This window comes from Cyanistes caeruleus, chromosome 5 (genome assembly GCF_971803275.1).
Source record: "Cyanistes caeruleus chromosome 5, bCyaCae1.hap1.1, whole genome shotgun sequence".
NCBI classification, from domain to species: domain Eukaryota; kingdom Metazoa; phylum Chordata; class Aves; order Passeriformes; family Paridae; genus Cyanistes; species Cyanistes caeruleus.
Genome location: NC_141705.1, coordinates 46,902,856 through 46,923,383, shown reverse-complemented (window position 1 = coordinate 46,923,383; position 20,528 = coordinate 46,902,856). Strand labels below are relative to the sequence as shown.

General features: G+C 41.5%; 2 long non-coding RNA genes across 2 annotated transcripts; both read left to right on the top strand.

The window, feature by feature from the left end:
• Positions 1–2,117: 2,117 nt before the first annotated feature.
• LOC147653080 (uncharacterized) lies at positions 2,118–17,614 on the top strand. The gene is made up of 3 exons (XR_015286536.1): positions 2,118–2,225; positions 11,660–12,175; positions 13,948–17,614. It is a non-coding gene; the product is annotated as an uncharacterized LOC147653080 (long non-coding RNA).
• Positions 5,479–11,133, top strand: LOC147653081 (uncharacterized). Its single transcript, XR_015286537.1, has 4 exons — positions 5,479–5,548; positions 6,478–6,629; positions 7,085–7,247; positions 7,838–11,133. It is a non-coding gene; the product is annotated as an uncharacterized LOC147653081 (long non-coding RNA).
• Positions 17,615–20,528: the final 2,914 nt, after the last annotated feature.

Genomic DNA, 20,528 nt, shown 5'->3' with positions numbered 1-20,528 from the left:
AAATTAATATAATTTATTAACAATTAAAAATTATAACACAAGCAGAGGGAGGTTGGAGGTGAAATATTGAGTTTCCTTTGATAGGTAGAGTAATTATGAAGTATGCTTTTGAAGTTCAAGAAGAGAGCCTTAGGACACAACATTTTTTAAAGTAAAAATTGGCTTGCACTCTGTTCAAGTGATTTATTTTGCACTAAGAAATGGGTGTGAGACATGATGTGATTTAAAATGTCATCCCTTGATGGAACTGCTTGAGGGTGACATAATTTTTTTTCTTCTTTCTCTACTTTTATTTATGTATTTGGCTGCTTTATTTCTAAAATTTTCTATCTCAGGGAATCTAATGAAACCATGTAGATATGAAAAAAACCCCAATCCATCAACACCTTCACCGTCCCCCAAATAAAGCTTTCCCCTAAAGTTCAGGGAGCTAAAAGCCAGACTCTGGAGGGAGCCACTGGGAAGGAGCAGAGTTTTCAGCTGGAATGTCATCTGTGTTGTGGCCAGCTTTGAGGAATTCCACTTGTACGTGCCACCAAACAAACACATGGAACAAAGGCTGTAGGAGTGTTCTTGTCTTCAAGACCAGGTTGTCCCACACATCCCTGGACAGGGGGGCTGCTCCTCCTCTGTCCTCTCCTGCTTTTTTGCAGGCACCTGGACGTGCCACCTCTTACAGGTTTTCTCAGAAGCAGCTGTGCAATACATGTGGCAGTCAGCACCGTGGCTTTTGTGACATCTTTGCTTGCACTGGGCTTCACTGTCAGGGGGAGGCAGAGCTGGCTGCTGTGGCAACAGGCCCAGAGGACAGAGGCCATGGTGCCATGGCCAAATGACACACTTGCTTTGCAGACCTGCCTCTTGAGAAGTTTTTGCTTAACCTCAGTGGCATTTTTGTATGCCTGGTGATTTTTATCATAAATCTCACAAATTTTGGTCAAAGCCCTAGCTGCTGGAGGCAGAGGATTTATGTGAGAATGTCATAAATTTGACTTCAGTGTGAGTCCCATGATGTTTTGCCTACTGGTAGCTGAATGGATCTTGCAGGTCCTGGATGGGACAAGCTTCTGGAGACACAGTAGTGAGGCTGGGCAGCTGTAGGGCAGATCCAGCTGTGCCTGGTACATACAGAGATATAAAAAAAAAATAACCCAAACAAGCAGCAACACCACCACCCAACCCACCCAAAAAAAATACAAAAAAAACATTCCCCAGAAAAAAAAACAAACCAGGCAACAGACCCTTCAAGTTTCATACAGATGTGTTCAGGAAGGCCATGAGATATGGATGCTTTCTCTGAGCTCTGCAGGCTGAACAAGTGAGAACAAGGGGACTGCATTTCATCACCAGCATGAAAACATTATGACCTAATACACACAGGCACATATCTGCCGAGTGAGAGAAGCCACTCTTCTTGCCATTTTTTCAGATAAAATTGCCATCTAATCCAAAACATGGCCATCTTGCTGAAAGTCTGTGAATTCTCATTGTATGAGGAGCTGTAGTAAAGTTCATAGCCAGAATTGTTATAAAAACATGGAAGTTAAAAATAGCTGCGCAGTCAGGGAGCAGGATCCAGCTCTAAATGGGTGGCCCAGTTTGCTCTCACAGTCAAGTATTGTAAACAAAAGTCAACCTTTTTGTTTTTAGGTTGCTGCTGATAGTTTTTTCTTTTCCATGGGGAAACGTTGGTGCTTCCCCATCATTTGACAACTTTTAACCCTTTTTGTGGTCTTCCTGAAAGGTCTGTACCAACAAAGTACCAGTGTCATTTTAACTGCAAGCGGGACTTCTCTGGGGAGGTGTTATTCATGGAGGAGAGGGAGTAGCTTTCTTTTTAACTGAAAAATACTGGAAAGATTTCTGCAGGAACTTTGCAAGGAGCTCACAACACTTTTCTTCTGGGCCTGCTGCAGAAGTTGCTGCTGCCCTGGTTAGCAGACGGAATTGCTGCTGCAGTGGGAGATGGATTGGCTCCTTTTCTGCTCTGACAGCCATGAGGCTGCATGAATTACACAGCCTGGTGTTCTGGGTGGAGCAGTTCCGGAGGATTCATCCCAGCTGGGTCTCACACCAGGTGGCAAAACAAACTATAAAGGGCTGAGGGGCTGGGGAAATGGGTTCCCTTCTTTCCTGCTGTGCTGTGGGCAGAGGCTGCTGGGGGTGATTGCTGCCCTCCTCAATGCACAATGGAGAAAGTCGAGGCTTTGAAAAAGGAGGAGGGGGTAAGTGATATCTAAACTGGTGTAAGTCTGACATAACTGGAAGTTTGGAGCCTTTTAAAAATGCTTGCTTGAGGACCTGAGTCAGTTCTATGTTTTCTTACTTGTGTTGTTCCCCAGCCTGGATAAAGCCTGTGTTGTATTGCTTTGCAGGCTGTATATATTAAATATAGCACAGAGAGGTCTCTCTATCCATCTATGAAATGGGAGCATATTTATTGATCTTACAAGGTGCTTTTTCCCTGAGGTTTTTTTTTTCTTTTGTTTTTAGCTTTTGAGGCTTGGTCCTTGCCTTGTGGTCTGCTTGGTGCCAAGCAGAGGTGGTGTTAGAGGCAGGCCGTAAAATGTGCCATAAAATCTATGGATGCAAGGGCTGAAGAATGGAAAGACATTATTTTAGCTGCTTGAAATGGTGACAGTCAATGGAAAGCTGTAGGCATGTTCTCCATTACTAACTCATGTTTTAATATGTGGTCTTATGGGAGCAAAAACATCTGCTGTTTTCCTAAAGCTGGTATTCCTAATACTTGACACCTCCGATGCAGTGTGAGGGATAAAGTCAAAATATGTATCTGTTGCCCAAGATATGTTTGATGATATTGTAGCCTATGGTGTCCTATTGCTGAATCAGCTCTTGCAGGAGGCTTGGAAATCTGTTACAAAGCTGGGAAACACACGGCTAATCCATAAAACCTTAAATATATGTAAAGCAATGTGCAAATGACACCTACTAACTGGAAATTGCTACAGATAAAAGCGATCTGGCAGCTGAATCACAAAAATATTATTCAGAGTAAATACTTACACCAAATTAATAGCCTAGAAACAGTTCCACCACTCAAACAGCCTTCAGAAGGATCAACTGATTTGAAAGAGTGGGCTGCTGTTAAAATAATAATGAATCCAGCCTTGTCCTTTCTCCTCCAGGCTTTCTCTGGTGGGGTGTTTTGACTGCTGTGAGGATTTAAAAGAACTTTCTTATCACTGATAAATATCAAAGCTGGTGAGACTGCTGTGTGTGGCTGAGGGTTTGTAATATGAGAACACTAAATACTGATGCTATACTTGATTCTGTAACAATTTCTGCTACTTTAGCAAAAAAAACCCCAAGAAAAGTCTCTAGCCCTTTCCCAGAGGGGAGTGGGCGCATTAAAATGAATACCTAAGAACCTGACATGTTGTTGGTGTAATACATTTGCATATTTGGCTAATGAAAATCTACTTTTCTCAGCTCTGGTGAGGCTTGTGTTGTCCTGCGAGTGTGGTGTCTTGCTTGGCAGTTCAGGAGCTCCTGCCCATGCAGTGTGAGGGAACTCCTTCCTTCTGGTCAAGATAAAAAGATGGTCTAGAATTTAGGGTGGTGATCTAGGACATGGCAGCTTCGTGTTCACAATTCTGTTCCCTGCCTAGATAGTGCTCGGCGTTGCTTCCCTGTTGAAAATAGTGAGGCTACAGGGGTGGCTAAAGAGATTGCTAAAGGTTGTTTTTTGACAGTACAGTGGTTTTACTGGTGTACTTGGAGAGGAATATAATCTACTTTCTGTATATTAATATCTAGAAAGCTGGGCACTGGGTTAAACAGAAGCTGCTCCTACCATTCTGAAGAAAAAGTAACAGGAATGTTACTTTAGGGTTTTTTAGTTAAGGACTTCTGATGCTGAAATTACAATAAAATTATCCAAGTTCTACTTATTTTGGGGTCTCTTCTGGTGTTGCTAGAGAGGTCATCTGCTGAGCTTGATGCTGCCTAGTCTGGGCTGCTTCTCTGGGAGGTGATTTGCTGAAGGCTGGCTATCTGCCTGCATTGCAGGGTGCGCTGGGGACATGCCTTCAGTGTGTGATTTCCAAAGCACTTCTCCCTCACATGTAGCAGATATTCCTGGGTGGCTGCTATTCCTTCACAGGCTGTGGTTCAGGTTCAGGAATGCACCTTACAGACTGGGCATGAGACATGTAAAAGACTATTAGATAGTGTCTTCTGAATTCCATGCTCATAAACACTGTGAAGGGCTACCGAGGAATGATTCATAAGAAAGTTGTATATTCCTCATGCATTTCTTCCATTACGTGGATCCAGTGCTCAGCATCTCTAAGGACCAGGTTAAAAATTAAATCCCCACATTACTTAGGCTGAAAACCTCATTATAACTATTTGAACTCATTATTTATTGAAGAACACTGTCAAATCTTAAGAAAATAACCTCTATTATACCTGTCAGAAGTAGGAGGGATACATCCTGGCACATCCATGGATATGTGTAGCCCAGCTGGTGAGCTGTTGGCTCAGCTTCTCTCAAGGAGAGCTAAAGAGCCACGTGGTGTCTCTGGGTGCTGAGTTTTGTACTTGGACCGGTATTAACACCCATGCAGAGTGGCAGCTCACTATTGGATGTACATCTGAAGCGCTGCAAGAGCACAAGTCATTCCAGCGAGGGTCTGCTATAGATTACATGTGGTAAATTGGCTCCAGATAAATCTGGCTTGGACTGTGGAACATGAAGAACTCATGTGGTGTGCTGAAGTCTCTTATTTCTTGCTCAGACGCTGCCTTTTTGCAAGGACCTGCCATGGCAGTCACAGAAATACAGATCTGGAGTCTGGCAGGTTTGGGAGGGGAAAATCCTACTGCATCACATTTTGCACAAAGGCTGTTATCAGCCTCCTGGGCTTATTACTTAACTGAGATAGGCAGTGGGCTCTAAGAGCTATATCAGATACTTCATTTAGCTATAGCAAGTTGTCTTTATGTGGCAGATTCTTCTTGATTTTAATAGATGCAGGCTGAGATTATGGAAGAGGTAGACATGGTATAGTTGTTTAAACCTCAAAATATGTTTTAAATAATTGATTTCCATGCATCTAAAGATCAGTTATTCAAAACATATTTATATTTGCAAAAAAAACCCCAAACCAAACAATATGACAAAACAAATACTTATAAATAATTTAAAACATATTTTGAGGCTTTTAATGTTGCAAAATATGTCTCCAACAGTGGTAAAACCTCAATAAATATGTTTTAACAATTCTTTGTATTTAATACATAGTTGTGCTATTGAGCAGAAAAAAAATAAGGCTTAATAAAAAGTTTGACAGTGAGGTGGGTGAGCTAGAAAAGCCAGTCTTTGACACCTGTTTAGTGAAAGGCATGCACAATTAAAAGTAAATGAGAAGAAACTGGTGTTTATTAAGAATTCCTAATTATTGGTCCTGTGCTGGGTGTGAACTGGTGCTTTATAATCTGATAAAGCTGTGCTGGGAGGCTTCAGGCTTAACATTAGGGAGCTGAGAGGGTGGCCAGACACTATAATCGGCTTTCTAGAGAGGTGATTTGTGTCCCAAGCCTGTCAGTGATAAGGGGTATTTGCACAATGCTCTTAATGTGTGTTAACTCTTGGTCAGGCAGTTGGGCTGGAGGATTGTGGTGCGTCCATTCCAACTGAGTTTTCTGTATTGAAGGATAAATGCTCAATGAAGCTCTGCAGGCTGTTAAGATCAAGAAGTGCAAAGTGAAATTTAAAATGGCTGGTGATATCTAGAAGTGAGTTTATCTTAACTGTTGAGGTTTTGACTGGTTGCATCCCTTTGCCCTGGGAATTTTAGTTCTGTGCCTGAATTGTCCCTACTAACGCAAACAAAAGGTGAGGTATAGATTTTGTTTTATGGTACAAGAAGCAGGCTGGCTGCCCTTCCCAGGGCAGAGTTTTTACTGTCTGCTTGGAATAAAGACAGCAGAGCATGCACCAAAACAACATTTAGGTACTAAATAATGGGTTTCAGTCTCATTTGTAATGTAATCAAGTCACCTGCCTGTAATTTCCCTTGCTTTTGTAAAATAGCTGTAGTTTGAAGTCCACTTCAGATACTGATAGTCCCTTACTGTAGTAAAATCAGTTCTGGTAAAAGTAAAGACAAACACAGTCGTTTTGCAGTCTGTAGGTTTTGAGCTGGCTTTGACTGTGTGCCCATCGTAGGTTGTCATAATGCAGTTGGCCTCTTTGTAAAGGGTTGCTGGTCTCGGTATGTAGCAGGTTTGTCTGTGTGGTGTTTAATAACTGAGTTAGAGTGAATGAAACTGCATCAGCTTTCCTTCATGTCTCCATGTGGATACTCTTGATCAGGCCACCTAAATAAAGATTGGGCTAATCCTCATCCAAAGTCACTTAGCACATTAATCTGTTCTATGCTAACTTTTCTAGTGCTGCAGGCTCGCAAATCACCTCTCTTTTTTCTTTTGTTCACCCCCGTTATACAGCAGTGTGATGATGTACTCAGAGCTTCTAAAGTATTCTCAGCTTGGTGTTTCACAGTTTAGAAGTTAAAGATTTCATGTTGTGCTCTCTGTGAGGTGATGGGCGTACCTGTAAACATGAGGAACTCCTGGGTCTCTGCGGTGAAGAAGTTTAGGTGAGGATCCAACTCCAGTGCTATCCAATACTGTTTTGCCTGCCTTTATGGAAGGGGTAATGCAACACAGAATACTGTACATGGGTTCTTCCAGCTCTGAATTAGTCTCTTTTATCTGTCTCTGACCACAACAGATGTTGGCAGCCTTTCTATTCCATATCCTTAAGTCAGACTAAGAATATAAGTTCCGCTTAGAGTAGCTAAGGGAAGGGAAAATTTTAACCCTTTCAGGAGGATTTTTACTGTGTTTTTTCTTCAATGCTCTTGACTCAGTTTAAAGGGGAAAAAAAGGTCAGCAAATGTCTGACACCATCTTGATGTTGTATTGACATAGTCTTTGGGACATCCTCAGATTATAGTCCATAGAAGTGCTCATTGGTCTCTGTATTTTCAGTCAACTTTCCTCTTACTGGGGACAGAGGGTAAAAAGATAATAGTGAATATTTCTAACACAGTTTGCATAAGAATTTGCAAAAGAATGGTAGCAGTTCTGGAAAAGGCTTCCGAGTACAACCTTCAACATAGACACCAGAGACAGTACTGGCCATGGCTATGGAAAATTAGCTCATCTGACCCTTCTCAAGCAATCAATCAGCTGACTCTATTGTATTTGTTACGGTAAGAAGCATCCTTTAAAAAGTTTGAAGCAGCTTACCTTTTCCCTGTAGGTGGAATTAACAAAAGCCTCACATGCCTACATCCTCTTCAAGATAACCTTGGACTGTTTGCTTTCATCTTAAAACAAATAAAAGCAAACAAAATATTTATCTATAATTTAAAATAATTTCAGTTGTGCAGGTATTTCACTCCTGTGTTTTAATGAAAACTCATCATAGAGTCATAATTAAAAGAAAGCACTATATGTATATATATTTATACCATAATAATTTGAGAAGTGCCCATTATTATCTCCAAATGGCCCTTGCAGACTGTTCACTTCTGCTGTCCAAGATGATCTGCTGTCAGAAAGACCTTGGCACTGGCAGAACCAAACCAGCGTTCTTCTTCCGTGCTGCACTCGTGCCTCTAACAGAGACCTGCACAGCCTGAAGTGTAGCCAGTTCTCCTCGAGGGAGAGGGATGTAAGGATCTCATTGTACTGACTGACATGGGCTGCAGAAGCATACACAGCTTGCTCATATCCTTTGTGGAGTTGGAAGCAGAGTCACCTTTTTTCTTTTTTCCTTTATTTTTTTTCTGCCACACAGAGACGCCATCACAGATGTTCAGAGGCTGGCTGATGAGCTGAAAAGATCTGGGAGCCACATGTGACCAGCAGAACGAGCAATCAGCATAGAGTAGAGTTTCAGTGGGAGATGACTTTTGGGAAAGTTCCCACAGAAATACCATGGTAGCATTTCTGTCCTTGCTCAGCCTCATTTCATTTATTCTGAGGCTACTTTACATGTCCCTGGCACCACAAAAATGCCATTAATCAGGCATGAGAAGACCTTGAGATCCCATCAGTGCTCTCTGGCATCACCAGAAGGGTGCCAAAGGGCTGCCTGTGTCAAGGTGGACCTGGCCCACCGTGTTTATTGACACAGTAGCTCGTGCTGAGTCACAGTGCCTGTCCCACAGCCAGGAAAAGGAAGGGCTTGTTCTCATTAGGGGACACCAGTGCTGGGGGTTACAGAGTCCTGAGGTGCAGAATGGTGCTGAGGGAGGCTCACAGAAACCTTTTTGGAATGTCAAAGCAGGAAGGAGTTACTGTGGTGAGTGATACGGTTGGAAGAATAGAGAATACATATTCTCAATAATACAGCACAACAGCCTATCCTTAAGGTTTAATCTCCCAAGTAGAAATATCTCTCCTCTCCCATGAGAACAGAAGCAGAAGTCCCCAGGGGCTGGGATGGCTACAGCAGCAGGTGAGCTTTAACTACTTGTTCAAGTGTGGGCATTGCCTTCTTTAGGGGGGGCCTGTGGGCTCCCTGCCCTCAGTTTGCCTCCAAATTAGTTGCCCCTTCAGAGAAGGGAGCAACAAAAGCAGACTGGAGGAAATGTAGAGGAAAGGCCATATTTCCCCCAGGTTGGAAGTTTTTGATATCCTAGGTAAAGCTTGTTATCCAGCTTATAATGGACTTTTTGGGTAGACAGGTTGTGTGGCAGGAGGAAGTGGTGTTTGGGGTGGCAGTGGGGGTAAGTGCTAAGGGGAGGGCTGCTCTCAAAGGGCTGGTTTTGTTCATCTTCTTTGGTGTAGGAGATGGTCCTGTGGAAATGCCAACCTACAGCTGCTGCCTTCCATCACCCTGCTAGGTGTGGGCAGAAGGAGGGAAGAAAATAAGCAAGGGCACCCCTCAGTCTTCCTTCCTGATGCTATGAGGATGTAATGACATCTAGAACTGAGAGTTTCTATCTCTGAGGGAACTCTCCTGAGGGAAAATATCAGATTCCATTGATTGCTTCTAAGTATTTTATATGTGAAATTTGTAATCTGGGGAAAGCTGCAAGCTAAGAATTTTGGAGGAAGCCACCCCCACCACTGTGAGACTGTTAATACAGAGCTGGTCTCTGCCTCTATGAACTTGTTCCCAGTTTATATAGGACTGTGTGGTAACCACCAGCAGCACCCTCCTGGGTGTCCATCCCTGTAGAGCCAGGGCCTCCAAGGCAGCACAGTTCTGTGTACATGACAGGTGTTTATTCATTCATTCTCAGGCAGAGAAGGGTGTGAGACAAGCTGAGTGCTCTATCCACTTTGGGGGGAAGGGGACATGCAGTGGCCTTCTGCAGTTCTGGGCATCTGGTATTTTCTTCGCTTGATTCTCCTCCAAGCACCAGCAAATGAAACGCTTTGCACTGAAAATGTTTTGTGCCCAATGGCTTGCTTTCACTGTTGTAATAAAAATGAATGTTTCAGAGGGGTTGCAGTCGAGGCCCTCCCCTGTCCTCCCTGTTTTGTTGTTAACCTAAAAAATTCAGCTATTCCTGTAATCCAGGTCTCAGGACAATGTCAAGTGTCAGGGACATGTTCTGAAATGTCTTATTGTGGTGCGAGCTTTGGAGCTTGTCCCAGGAGACCTTTCTTGCTGGGAGCTGTTCTCTCATGCTTAGTGTGTGATTTAAACAGCAACATATTCTGAAACTACTACAAAATAATGTTAAATTATTTTAGAACATGCCAGGCCTGTTGGTAAATGTTTTCTAATAATTGATGGAGTGCTTCATAGCTGCTTGTGGCAGTGTGGTCTTCCTCTTTGCAGGATTATTGGCCTTTTAAATGGGATCCAACCACTTTCCTCAAAAGGGTGGAATACTAGATTCAGCTAGGAAACACTTTGAAATTATATTTAACCTAAGGCTGCCAGCGTTGCAGAACATGAAGGGATAATGTTCTTTCTCTCTTTTGCAAATTCACATGCACATGATTAATTGCATTATTTATCCATGACTAAATACTGTATAAACTCTATCTTTATCAATCTCCATCGCTATTCAGAAGTGATATATTTTTAGATGCTAGGTATAGTCTCTGCTAAGTGTTAATTTTTCTGTTTCATTAATATGTACTTTTGCATATACATGGAATTCTAATATACTGCAAGTCTAATAACTATCCCTTTTATGCTTGATAAACCCATAATATCAATTGAAGGATATGGGCTAAAAATGGGATATGAGCCAAATGGCACAACTGAGAGCACTACATTGAGTTTCTGCTACTCTCTGTGGGATGACTTTCTTAAGAGTATTCCTAAAAGCATCCAAAGTTGCTTCTACCTGCCCAAGAACATGGAAAAGTCCCACTGACTCCAGGTTTGCTTACACTGCTGTGTGGAACAGGTAGAGATTAGTTCTAAATAAGATGGATTAAATTCCAGAAGTGCAGGAGACAGTCTGGGAGACCTAAAATTGGTCTTAAGAATAGCACTTAGAGATATGAAGGGTGTAAAAGAATTAATTAGGTACTCAAAGTTCTCTTGTCTCTGTTAGTGGACTTCTCTCTGTGGCCCAGTCCAGTGTAAGCCTGGAGCTGGCATAATTCTTCCAAGTTTGTTTTATCATTGTCTTTTACTAATTAGGGCCAGTCCATTTCGGTGAAGTGGGTTATGGTGTCAGGTAAACAGGCCATCAAGGCTGCTCTCTTCCAGAGGTCTGTGAACCTGGAAAAAAGGTTGGCCTATCATCTAACAGGTAGAGATTGAGATTGGAAAAATACCTCCATACCAATCATGTCAAATTCCTTGAGCACTTGTGTAATGTTGGAAGAACTTGGGTCTCAAGCTGCTGAATACTTGGTTATCTGACTGCAGGCTAATTTTGGGGCTGAAGGATTCTATTAATACTGGTGCATGTTCCCATGAGACATTGAGTCATGTTGCAATCACACGTCATACTGCATCCTCTAAAAAGGCTGTGGGTGAAATACACAAAATCCGATTTTCTGGTCTCTAGGTTCTTTTGTCTTGGTCTTTTGAACCAAGTTTTCTTGTGAAATAGTCCCTGAGTAAAAATCTTACTAACCCCCTATGGCAACTAAACAGTCTCATGAACTGGCTGCTGAGACCCTTATGGAAAACAATCTGTACTACTTGACTCAGAGCAGGCTTTTTTCTTTTTTAAATCATGATCCTCAGTGATATGGGACTTTGAAACAGTATTGCAGTTTAATGGGCTATTTCTCTCTTCTGCATAATGTCCCTTTCTTGACTGCGTATTTTTATTCTTGGATGTGTCTTTTATTACAATGTATTCTGCCTCAAATAGTGACCTCTGTTGCAGTCAAATGCAGCTTTTCTGATATTTGACTTTCAAGGAGTGCTCAAGAATAGGGTGTAGAGAACCCCTGAGTCTCTCCATCTATGAACTTCAGCAACATTTGTCCTCCTGAATCTGTAGATAGAAATTTCATTCTGTCATGGGCATCTTTCCTTTCATCTCATGCCTTGAACGTTGCCTCCATCTTGTTGAAAAAATAGGTTTGGAAGAGAAAAGTAACTCCCCTCTCCTTTTTCTGTTGCCATCTGATGTTTTGGCTACAGATGGTGGCTGACTAATGGTAAGCATCTTGTTCCCTTATGCTGCAGGAAGTCTGCACAGGGAGAGGTAAGAGCACACATGCAAGGGCAGCCTGCTGGGCTCCCCACCCTTCAGAATCTGCAAGTGGCAGCACCGTGCTGAGCTTCCAGAAAGTGGGAATGACACAAGAGATTTCCATGTAACACCTGGTTCCATGGGTAATTGGAATGGTGATGAGCCTGACTGACTGTTCTTCAACTAATTGCTGCAGTTTTCTGAGGTTGGCCATTTTAACCCATGGTCTGAAAATTTTATGGGTTTTTGGAGAAAAATAAGTTCCTTGTGACCATATCTCTGCTCAAATGTGATTAATCTATTGAACAAATGTGTGTGGAAATATAGAAGGTATTCAGAGCAATATAATTTTTTCAACCTGGAGAAGAAATTCCTGCAGATTTCAACTCCAAGTACTACTGTGCCTTGTCTGGGTGGATGGAATAAAGAAATAAGGAGGCTCTGAAATGCTAAACTTCAGCAAACTCACCAGCTTTTGCCTGAGAAGATACTGCTTCTTGAGCTACACAGTAAGCATGAGCTATTTGGTGTCCCTTGAGACAGGAAAGCTCTGAGCTTTCCAGATAAATCCATAGTTTAATCCACTTCTGGAGTAATTGCAAGGGCCCTGAGCAGAATTTGAAGTTGTCTGGGCTGGATATGCTACTGTGAACTACTCTTGTCTCTTTCCATCTGGGCACCTTGGAAAGACGTGTGTCCTGTTTAAGGAATACCGATCCTCAGAAGTGATAGAGCCTTAATGCACAAGTCACGTCAGAAGAGGTGAACAGTGTATATGCTCACCCTAGCACAAGGGTAGCTCATTAACTAGTTGCCAGTTAACATTAAATAATGTATAGGAAAAGATAATCAGTTTGCAGGCTGAGTATTTCCTCTGTTTTAGTGCTCCACAGATTCCACATAAACTTCATGTGGTAAATTCACTTGCTTTGCTTTTGCAATTGCATTAATAAAGTCTCCAAAACCTACCTGTGAAAAAAGAACCTAAGTATCTAGCTAAGAAATTGTAGCCTGAGGGATTTCTTCTTTCTCCTACCTGGCCCTCTACTACAGATGCCTGATGTTCAAAAAAGAAAAAAAAATTAAGGATAAACTGAAACTAGTTTTAGGAAGCTATATGTCACAAGCAGGTAGATCTAAAAATAGGGTGTATCTGCTATTAGTGATAGCTGCTCTAAGCCTCCCAAAGCAGGCTAAGAACTCCTAAGGGCTTCAAGGAGCAAGATGATGGATGTTAAAGTACTGTAATTTTTAGGCATTTTTCAAAGTAAGTGGCTATTTTTCTTACCATTTGGTGCTACAGAGCAGTATTAATGGTAACTAATGCAGCACAGGTTTAGACAAAAAGTAGTCACAGCAAAGCAATTTTAAAAGTCTCTCCAATATTATCTGATATTGTAAATAAATAGGAACACACAATCACATGACCTGATTCGCTGGCATGTGTACGGGATACTCATGTTGCCTTAAAGTAGCATATAATTTAAAATAATTTAAAGAAAGAGGTTTTCCAGTGTCTGTTCTCAAGTGTTCAGTACGTACTGCGTTTCAGTGTTTTGCTAGATATTGTGCAGTTCAACAAGCCCAGTCCTGACAAAGTTCATCAAGAGTTAGACATTTTACAAGTATCTGGTGGTTTGTGATCCTTCCGTTATATTAATTTTACTCAAGGTCACAGGGGAAGCATTGTTTCTATGCCTTGGGAAAAAGCTGTAAACCTTATAGTAGGATTGCTTTATAAAGTATTTGCAGCTGTTGATTTTTCTTCAACCCCTTTTTCTCCTGTTTTTTTGACACTTACTTCAAAAGGTTAGTAATTTTCAAGAAACATCATAATTCTATGATATATTTAGCCTGTGAGGTTAAATTTGGCAATCTTAACTTCAAGTAACTCCTTTCCCTACAAAGAGGGAAAACAGAAGAAGACTGATTGAAAGAAATGTGCCAGGCAAAAATTTGCAAATAAGATTGTTGAGAAATAGTGCCTTAGTTGAGAAATTGATTTCGAGAATACAGCTATTAAACAAACGGTGAAATAATTATCATTGTGGGGCAGCTATTCTGTGAGAGTTGCAGAAATGAAGATAAGGGTCCACGCTCAGGGGAGGGAAGGGGAGCAAAGATGGAGGATGTTCTCTTGTGAGTCAGGCGAATAATGATACTTCAGCATGTCTAATTGTCTAACGCTGCAGCATGTATAAACTAGGGCAAGCTGTACATTATCAAAATTAAAAGCCAGGCCAAGGCTGACAATTTTTTCTCTGATTCTGCTCTACTGCAGAGGAGTTGCCTTTGATGGGAGTTGTGTTTTCTGCCTTGCTTGCTGCTTGGCTCTCAGTATGGAAGTGGGGATGTGAATCAACCTCGAACGGCGCAGTTGCATCAGCACGGTATTGCTGTGAAAGACTTTGTTTATAGTTTTGTCTTTGAGTTATCTCCCTCTGCCTTGCCTTCAGAGATGTAAGCTGGCAAGTGCTCAGCATTGCCCTACGTCATGTCTTTGGATGTGAACTGAAAGTCTTCCTGTGACCTTCCAAGTTGGCGTGTGGAGTGCTGCGGACAGGATGCGCTGCAGAGAACAGGAGTGGTGCTGGAGCAGGGAGGCTTTGCATCATCTGGCTTCAGGCACTGGAACTGCATTGACTAGAAGCTTAATCTCTCTTGTAGAATGCAGAGACAGACTCCTCAAAGGAGAGACTCGGAGAATCTACACTAGAAGTCTATCTCTTGCAAATTTTTTTTTGAGTTTAAGAATAACAGCATCTGGAACAACCCTTCTAAATATATTAAATCTTGAAAAACTTCTGTTTGTGGAACTACTGAAAGAGATGGGAGCTGACACTGAGGAGAGAAATAATGGAAGCTAGAGAAATAATAGGAAGGCTGTAAACTGAACAGAATAGTTAACTTGGGAAAACTTCTGTTTTCCCTGTGTCACCTTCTGCCTTCCGAACTCACTATGCTATATCAGAAAAACAGTTCCTCTCTTGCCTCAATGGGTATTTATGTCTATTAATCATCATTGTCTGCTTTTTCCTTTGAATCTATCTTTTAATCATCTTGTTAAAGATCTTAATTTAATCTGTATATTGTATTTGATAGTAAAAGCTGAAGAAGTTAAACAGAACTAATTTTTCTGCAGTGGGAAGGGCTTGATGTTTGTGTCTCATCATGTTTTCTTGGACTGGGTCACTCAGAGTCTAGCTCTGTTCCAAGCTTTTCCTGGATTAGGGTGCTGTCAGCTGCTCATGTAGTATGCCAGTGACTCTCAAGCATCTCAAGGACTGAAACTATTTTGGCTCCAGTCTTAGCAAATATTATTTAATTTTTTTTCTTCCCATTTTAACTTAAACCTGTGCAAAAATTAATGTAAATTAACAGGTTACTTAATGTGAAAGGAAATTACTTAGTATGGCTTCTACTTAAGGAACAGAAAGAAGAAACAAGAATTTTGGCAGCATAACTTTAACTGGTGCTGAAGCATGGAAACAGTAGTGCTTCCATATCCAGCCATCCTCATACAGGATGTCAAAACATCAGGTAAAGAGTTTCATCTCTCAAATCCCAAAGTTGAGCTCTGATTTTGCTGAAAACAGAGTAGTTGCTGCCCATGTATCACTGTAAAAACCAATACCTTGGAGAGACAGAAGCATGGACACTGTAGCGGGATTCGCAAGATCCTTATGCCTGAACAAGGATTAAACCATTGCCTCTGCTCCTGGCTGCAACAGAACTGAATTTATCTGTGTTTCTAATCTTTATAGTGTCAGGGTCTTTTTGGGTCTGTTTGGGACTGGAAGTGTGAGTGGGAAAATGCTGAAACCTATGAGAAGGCCTTTACCCAAGGGGTTGCCTGGTTCAGGCTGAAGGCTCACCAGACAGAGGTTATTAAGCCATCAAATTGGAGAGCATTTATCAGAAGTAAGCAGACTTCTGAACTGCTTGAAGTTGTTCTGTGAGGAGTTGAAGGTCACAGGTCAGATCCTTCATCTGCTTTCCCTGCAACAAACTTTCAGAGGTGAGAGCCAGCACTTTGCAAACTGCCAACATAAACATCTTCTTTCATATAATGCTGGCAAGTGTCTATGTTTGCAGATACATGCATATGTCTCCAATTACCAAAAAACCCTTCCAGGGTCAGAGTAAAAAGAAAGCCACAAACCAGTATTTTTAAACACCTCAATATAAACCCATGGATCTCAGCACACATTTGAGCTTTGGAGAGTTTGAAGACTTTATACCGATTTGGATTTTGTCTATAACACATCTCTACTCAAGTTCAGTGTGTTCATGCCTTTTAGTAGTTATGCAAGAAAATACCCAGAAACAGATTTCTGTAATTAAAATCCTGATTACTGAGTAGATCAGCATGTGATGAGGCAAGAAATGGTGGCTAATATCTGATGTTATCTTGCGAAAAAGAGAGCCCTAAGCTTGAATTTGTTTAATGTTCATTTGGCTTCCCATATACAATGATAATGATCATCTTTTGACAAGAACAGCTGTGATAATGGGCAAGTGCAGGAGCGTTGCTTACTTTGGTTTGCACTGCCTGACATTTAAAAGCAGGGAAAGGCATTTGTTTTAAACCTTTCAAGGAGCATTTTCAGAGTCAAGCTTCACCTTCTCATTTCTGCGGCACTAGGTGCTCACAGAGCTGACCAAGTCTGACCCAGCATCACCACCTGGCTGCAGACACCTTCTCTGCTGCAGAAGGACACCTCTGCAGCTGGCACTGGGAACAAGGAACTGGATTTAATGGCCTAAAAAAATATATCTGAGGACAAGATATGCTTGTATATAGTCAGCGTTTCTCATGAATTGGAGGCTTGGCAAAGAAGACGATCAGAATTACTTTATTCCCTCTGAAATTTCAGTGCTTCTGAAATTCGCGTCCGTAGAGAGCTGTAGTTAGACACTGACAAAAAATCCTTGCTTTTAATTAAATTGTAAGTATTTCTGGGTAGTGGTTACAGTTATTTTAATTATTTCCTCCAAGTACAATACTACTGGCTCACACTGGAGCTTTTCAAAATGCATCTTTCTACCTAGAAGGACAAATTGTATGCTCTGATCAGTGAACCCATGTGATTTGGAGATGCTGTAGTTAACAGGGATTAATGTTTCTATGATTTTAAAGATTTAGCTGTCATCTTTCATTTACTTTTAAATCTCACTTTTCTTCTTTTTATCCTGAGGGTATTACAGAAGGAATTTCTTGCTAAATTTATCTTGGAGTTATGAAACTGAGAAAAGAAAATTAAAGAAGACTCATAGTTCCCACAAAAGGTATAGAGATTATTCAAGCTTTATTGGGAGGGGGAAAAAAGGCAAGAGAAGAATAAAGCAGATGATAATTCTACCATGTTGATCAAGAGGGCATCCCATCTTAGAGAATATTGTCTAGAGTGGAAATCATCCTGGTGCCTGTGGGGTGGTGGGTATGACTTGCTGAAGCTCCCTGTTGAGCAATCCCCTGGTCATGTTCATCTAAAGTTAGGGCCCTGTTGCCTCAGCTTTAGAACTGTGCAAATCCCTTCCTGTCTCATGAACAAGGGGATCTACTCCTGCCCTTTGAACAAGATGACAGCAACACTCAAATGAGGAGCACATGTGGTGCCACGTAATGGAACAGGTTCTTCTGTGATAGGTTGCCTGATCTGAGTTTCCTGACAGTCCTCACTGTCCCTGCCTGGGGAATGATGGAGGTGGGACCCAGGGAACACCTCTAATTCAGTAGCACACCTCTGGTCACATCCTGAGGGCTGTGTCCCACAAATATGATGGCCAGTGTGTATCAACAAATTATCCACTTTGAATGTAGCCTTGTCTCTAAATTCAGTATTTATGCTAATGCCACATTAATATTATTGTCTATTTCCTCCATGGAGAGAAAAATTGTAGCATAAATTTACAAATGCAAAATAAAAATAATTGCAAGAAACCAACCCCTGTGGAATGTGCCTTGTCACTTGGGCCTTGTGCCATTGATCACAACTGACATACAGCCAATTTCTTATTCATTGGGTGATCCCCAGTGTTAAATCCACGTGTCTCCAGTTTGGGGGCAGGGATGTCATGTGGGCCAGGGACAAAATTTTAACATCTATTTGACACCTGAGGTAGTGTGGAACACATGAGGAACTGTAACTTTCTAGGGCAGGTTACAGGTAATGCAAATACCACAAAGGCACCATGAAGCATGGTAGATGGAGCAAAGTTTCCTAGATAGAGAAGGAAGAGGTTTCTTCTTCAGAGATAAGACTTGTTGTGGAAGGGTCCTATTTCAGTTTGTATTAGCTCTTCTAATGTCCTATGAAGTACTGATTTGGTGAGTATGGTGTTGTCTCTGAGGATTGGTCACCAGTATTAATTCCTGTCATTTTCTTCTCAGTGTCTGAAATTAAAGTAATTTTTAAGTGCTCTGCTGGTGACAATTGCTATAATCACTTGTACTTCTATGTTTCGAAATTAGTGTATCTGTGTTTTCCTCCTGATATTTTCATACTTCCCAAGGGGTCTTTTAAAGTGCTTCTCAGAGGTTGTCTAATTGTCTCCATGTCATAATCCCCCAAACCATTTATGTATGAAAATAAATGTCATCCTAGGTTTTAACACTTCCATATGTAGCCTTGCTTGTAAAATAACTGAACAGAAATCAAATACTACTTCCCACTTATGCAAAGTTTGTTTCTCATTAGGGCATTTCAAAAAGACATATATTATGGTAATAATTTTAGCTATTCATATCAACTTACTCTAAAATTTTGTGCTTCATCTCTTTCAAAGACTTGCTGAAAACTTTCTTCTAACCCTCCTCCAACTCCCATCTTTACTCCTTTTGATTTCTTTATAGTCTGTTTTTGGTTTTTTTTTTTTTTTTCCTTGCAAACCTTAACTGGTTCTGCCTTCTCATTTAGTTTCTTCCTCCTCCTCCATTTCCAATACAGATTATTCTTTGTCCTTGGAGCTTTGAGTGGTCCCCTGTGAACACTCATCCGTTGTTACTGCTGCTTTGCTGACATGAGTGTTGCAGTGTGCAAAACAGGAGAGTCAGCAGTGCTTGGACCTTGATTATGAGAAGACCCTCCCCCTGCTACTTAAAACCTCCCTTGCAAACACTGGAGGGGAGGGGAAGCACATGGTGGAGCTGATATATTAATACACATACAATAACACCAATTGCCTGCAGGAGGAAAAAACCCTGAACACCTAACTTGAGAACAAAATTAATTTTAAAATGTAGGTCATATGCTAATAGGGCTCCCAGTGTAACCTGTGTAGCACCACCAAGCATAACACAGGAATTGATTGTGCCTTTCTTTTGCTTGTTCTTTTTGCCACTTTCTGCATGTTTACAACTAAATTAGCTGTCAGACTCAATGGCCACATTAAAGAGAGAATTTTTTCATCTAATGATCAATAACAAAATGCTTTGCATAATTCTTATGGGTGGGTTGAGAATATTCCTCCCTCATTACTGTTGAGTGAAGAGAGAAGAGCAAGGATTTCTCCCATGATCACAGTGATCCTGGTGTGCAGGCTGTGTTATGCTGCTGTCCCACTTGTCCAGTGCTCTGCAGCAGCTGTGCCCAGATGTTCTGGCCAAGGGGGGCTGATGGGCTCGGACCTACTAGCTAGAAACTTCATGGCCTTTTTCTGTGCAGTGTGAGCAGACTTAGAGCACATGCAGAGTATGGCTCTATTTACATGCACAGAGTATTTACATGCACCCAGTGAAGCTGGACATCCTCTTTCCTGCCCACCCCTCACAGTTTGTCTCTGTTGGCTGACTATTCAGCTCCAACAGGATAGCTTTTCTACTGCTGTCGAGGTCCTGTCTTTATCACACGGTTCAGACCTTTGCAAAGTTCAGGGCATTTCAACAAAGTCAGACACAGATTTAGAGCTGCACAATAAAAACTTATGAGTGCCATATGCTGACTTGGGTTATTGGGCTGTTTACTGCATAATGATATTGTCTAATTCAATACAGAGGGATGGAGAGAAATAGGTGATAGAAAAAGACGCAATAAGGGGCAATGCCAAAAGAAGAAAGAGGCAGAGCTCCTCATGACCAAGCAAGAAAGTGCAGGAGTGGCATTTGAGAAAAAAAGCCCAGCATCTCAAGACAGAGGGCTGGCTGGCTCTTTGAACCCTTGGAGCACCTATCTGGAAAAAGGCTATCAGTGTCTGAGCAAACTGAGCTTGCCTGTGTTATTGTCTGCAGGAAACGAGCATGTAGGCAGATAGTGAACAAATCAGCTCTGCAGGGCTGGATGTACTTCACAGTGTGCATTAAAATGGGTATGGTATTCAGCAATGCCAATTAATATTATAGGAGTTTATTTTTGTCCTGTTTGGCTGTTAAAAAAAATATTTGTGAAAGAATGTTTTCTTCCAAGACCATTTTAAGATATTACCATTTTTATCAAAAGGCTTAAGAAAATGTAACTCAAGCAAGACATTGTTTCAGGCAAGTAAATTTATTTTTCCTTGCCTTTTCTTTTTATTTCAGTAATAAAAATAAGGGGATTTATGCAGAGCAAGGTCTCTGGGATCTTCCAGCAAACAATCAGTCTGTATGGCTGTTAATAGCTGGGTTAGTATTTTAGAAGCTGCCTCCTCACTAGCTACCACAGATTTTATTTTAAAAAGATTGTCAGACTGGTCACTGGCTGGGTGTGGAAGAGCTGAGACCTGGACCTGGTAGATGAGAGGAGAGGCTGTAATGAGTACTTTGAGCCAGTACAGCAAGTGCATCAGAATAACACATTCCCTACGCTGACAGCACTGGGCTGCAAGCTGCTTGGCTACCTGATACCACAGCTGTGGCCCCTGCTGTGCACATAAAAGTTGGAT